We start from the raw sequence: 4,188 nt of genomic DNA, 5'->3' as shown, positions 1-4,188 counted from the left end.
AAAAAAAATCCCACACACGAAATTATCAAAGACTAAAGATTTCTCCTTTAAGGTGAAGACAAAGAAACAGATATCTGCTTCCACCACTTCAATTCCAAATTTTTCCAGTGTATGTATCCACAGCAGCAAATGGAACCTGGAAAGGAAGCAGTAAAACTTTCTTATTCAAGGGGGACATGGTTATTTGCATTTAGAATTTTAAGAATGTACTAAACAATGACTAGAACTACCAAATGGAGTAAGCAAAATTACAGTATACAAAATTGAACAAAATTCAATTTTATTTCTGAATTCTAACAAGAAACAATGAAAAAATAAAAAATATTATCTTATAATACATAAGAATAATATAATTATTTTCTTGTAATCAGAAACTAAAGTGAGAAAAATATTAACAAGCAAAATATTAGAAGACCTCCATAATAAAAACTACCAAATAGTGCTGAAGGAGATTAAAGAAGACCTAGATAATAGAGAGATGCTGTATTTCCAGAGTAGAAGCTTTGGTACTGTTCAGTTTTCCTAAATAGAGCTATAGCAGTAGTTTCACATTGTTTTTTGTTTGTTTCAGAACTCTGAAACAGCTTTATCATTACTGAAGATCTCAAAAAATTTTATTTTTTTGTGAGTTGCGGTCATTAATATTTACATTATAAATTAAAACTGATAAAATGGACCATCGTCATGTCATAATTTATCTAAAAATAATAAATCTATTGCATCATCATAAATATGTTTAGTTTTTTTAAAACTACATTTTCCAATTCAAAACAAAAAATTATTAGGAGAGTGGCACTCCTTTCCATTTCTTTGACATTGATCTGACTTCATAAAAGACTGCAGATTCTCCTGTATCTAAAACAGCCGGTTTCACACTTAGTCTAGTGTGATAGGTTATTTTGCATGATGCATATGAAAAAATTATATATCTAGGGGGAGAAGGCTGTTATTTAAGGCCTTTTAAGATAAGTGCGTATATTATTCTTTGATTCTATACCAAAACTTGCTAAGTGGTGGAAACAATTATAGTACCTTCTGATAAAGACTATGGGGAAGGAAACACATGGTTCTATAGAAGTGCATGGATAGGACCACTGATTAGGATGTAGAAAACAGAGACGGTTAGCCTGATGGCTAAGGATGGTTAAGGAAATGATGGTTACGCTCAGGGGTAAATAAATGTGGTTGAATGCAAGTTAAAGTGTTCTAGGAAGGCTAAATAGTCTAGAAAGGATAGCAAAAGCTCACAGAATGAAAAGGGTGTCAATATGGCCCTAGTTTATAATTACATAAAGTGTGGAGAAAGGGACAAGAAAGTGTCAAAATATAAAACTCAAGAGATAATCAAGAGTTTGAATATGAAGACTAGTAGCTTTGGACTTTTCTGTAAAAATAATGCAATTTTAATGAAGGACTTAAGCAGAAGAATGACAGCTCATGAAAGCCAGAAGTTTCAGGGGAGATGGACTGGTTAGCCACGTGAGATACAGTAGAGAGGCCAATAATACAGTCTTAAGTGTGTACCTTGATTTTGGACCTGACAACACTATTTGTGACTTCTGTGAGAAAAAATGAAAGGTGAGGCTACATTGCACTAAGCTACGGAGTGAATGGGGAGTAAAGAGGTGAGAGAAGACTTGATTTCAATGCACTTACCTGGGAACAAAAAGGTAGGGCAGTAATTAGAGGCAAGCAGCAGTAATGATAGGCTGAGGGGTGGAAGCCAGTATATTGAGAAATACCAAAACTATGGATCTCGAAAAGGACACAGGATGTGCTTTGCTTGTAGAGGTATGCCAGACCTGGCCTGCTAATGGTAAAGGTTGATTGTTGCTTATGCATGAATTCTTTTAAAAATTATTTTACTATTTTTAAAAATATCTCCAAAATATGTTGTCACAGTTTTCTCATTTTGCTTAGTCAACATTTATCTCCCAGCAATATGAAAAAATAGACCGTGGTTCAAATCCTAAATAAATCATTTTATAAGCCCAAATCAGTGTTATCTGAATTACTGAACTTTTGTTTTTAGCCCAATTTGGAGAGGATTACTTGACTATCAACTAATTTGAAGAATGAGGGACATGACTAAATTTGGAACAAGACCAGCTAGGAAATCCATGTCAGTCCCGCTGCAGTCCACGTCTCATGCATGATGTGGTCACCCCTTTTTTATTTATTCTGTTTAGGAGGCTTGGGCTTCTTGTATAAGTCAGTTGGTTACCAGCTCCAGGGTAGTGATTTTTAGTACAGTTAAATGGATAAAAACACTTGGAACTAGTTTATCAAATAGAACCAAGAGACTGTTAATACCATTAACTTGCCTGAAACTGATGTGAAATTTGGTTCATGATCTGTTTTGCCACAGTTTGGGGCTGTTGTAAAGAAGTCTGTCATTTATACATCTTCCTGCTATGACAGGACAAGAATCCAAGCTTGCTGGCTGAATGATCCTTGATAACCATATGTGGCTGATGAAAGCCACTTGGCTTTATCTGTTGGTAACTCAGTAGCCTGAGGATAACTAGAATTTATAGCAGTCATTTCTCTTCTGCATTTCTCTGGTGTGCACAGATAAATTTTTTCAGAAAGCTTGAAGCTGCAATAACTCAAGGCATTGCCATAGAAACAAGGCATGACCATCAATAAATCAGGGGTGAGGAAAATATGCCAAAAATGTATAATTACTGGTGAAAACTGCCCAAATCTAATAAAATGCTATGGATTTTGACCCAGGGATAGATAATAAGATATTAAATATGGAAAACAATTGAACTAACAATTGAATTCAAACAATTCAAGTGTTAGAAAACAGCACTTGTTACATGTGTGTTTTTATTGCAAATGTGAATGGTAGCACAAGGACAAATCTAGAGCAAATCAGAGCATTGCTAACTTATCATATATAACAGATTTTATATTGGGGTAACTTGTACTTAGTAATAAGTAATTATTTGAGCTGGTACTGAAGGTACCTCAACAAATGAAGAATTGCAGTACAAAAACATGCAAGAACCAGATGGTTATTATGTGAATTTTTAAGATTTGATTAAAAAAAAAAAGAGCCATGGAGTACATGGGTCTCTGGTTATTAAATATTGTATTTGGTAGGTATTTAATTTGGTGCTTTTTCCATCTGTAATTATGTTCTGGACTACCTGTTTTAAGAAGATTTTAATATATTTAAGACACATCTAAGATAAAAGCAAATAGAGTTAAAGTGATAAAATGTAATGTATACATCATAGACAAAAATAAGCTCACAATAGATTGAAGACCAAAATGTAAGGCCTGAAATAATACATAAAATAAAACATAGGCAATAATCTCTTGGACATTGGCCTTAGCAACATTTTTCTAGATCTGTCTCCTCAGGCAAGGGAAACGAAACAATAGGCTAGTGGGACTACATCAAACTAAAAAGCTTTTGCATAGCAAAGGAAATCAACAAAACAAAAATGCAACTTACTGTATGGAAGAAAATATATGCTAGTGATATATCTGATCAGGGGTTGATATAAAAATATGTTAAAAACTCATACAACCTAACACCAAATAAATAATCTAATTAAAAATAGGCAGAAGACCTGCCATAGATGTTTCTCCCAAGAAGACATACAAATGGCTAACAGACACATGTTAAGATGCTCAAATCACTCATCATTAGGTAAATGCAAATCAACACCTCAATGAGATATTACCTCTTGTCAGTCAGAATGGCTAGACTCCAGAAGACAAGAAATAACAAATACTGGTGAGGATGTGGAGAAAAAGGAACCCTCATGCATTGCTGGTAGGTATGTAAATTGGTACAGCCACCATACAACCCAGTAATTCTACTCCTGGGTTTTACCTAAAGAAAATAAAAACACTAATTTGAAAAGACTTAAGCACCCCAATGTTTATTGCAGCATTGTTTACAATAGCCAAAATGTGGAAGCAACCCAAGAGTGCATCAACAGATGAATGGATAAAGATGTGGGAGATGCACACACACACACACTGGAGTATCAGCCATAAAGAAGAATGAAATTTTGTCATTTACAACAGCATGGATGAACCTAGAGTGTATTATGCTAAGTGAAATAAGTCAGAGAGAAAAAGACAAATGCCATATAGTTTCACCTATATGTGGAATCTAAAAAAACCAAAATGAACAAAAAACAAAAGTAGATTTATAAATACAGA

The 4,188-nt window shown here is 34.0% G+C and overlaps 1 long non-coding RNA gene across 1 annotated transcript in view; it reads left to right on the top strand.

Moving 5' to 3' along the window:
* Nucleotides 1–2,095, top strand: part of LOC115277284 — a 24,245-nt gene extending 22,150 nt beyond the window's left edge. Inside the window, exon 3 of the long non-coding RNA XR_003902361.1 lies at nt 2,033–2,095. This is a non-coding gene — a long non-coding RNA (uncharacterized LOC115277284). The remainder of the gene's footprint in view (nt 1–2,032) is intronic.
* The last annotated feature ends 2,093 nt before the right edge of the window (nt 2,096–4,188 follow it).

Source organism: Suricata suricatta, chromosome 1, assembly GCF_006229205.1.
Source record: "Suricata suricatta isolate VVHF042 chromosome 1, meerkat_22Aug2017_6uvM2_HiC, whole genome shotgun sequence".
Taxonomy (NCBI): domain Eukaryota; kingdom Metazoa; phylum Chordata; class Mammalia; order Carnivora; family Herpestidae; genus Suricata; species Suricata suricatta.
This window is presented reverse-complemented; position numbering and strand designations above follow the sequence as displayed.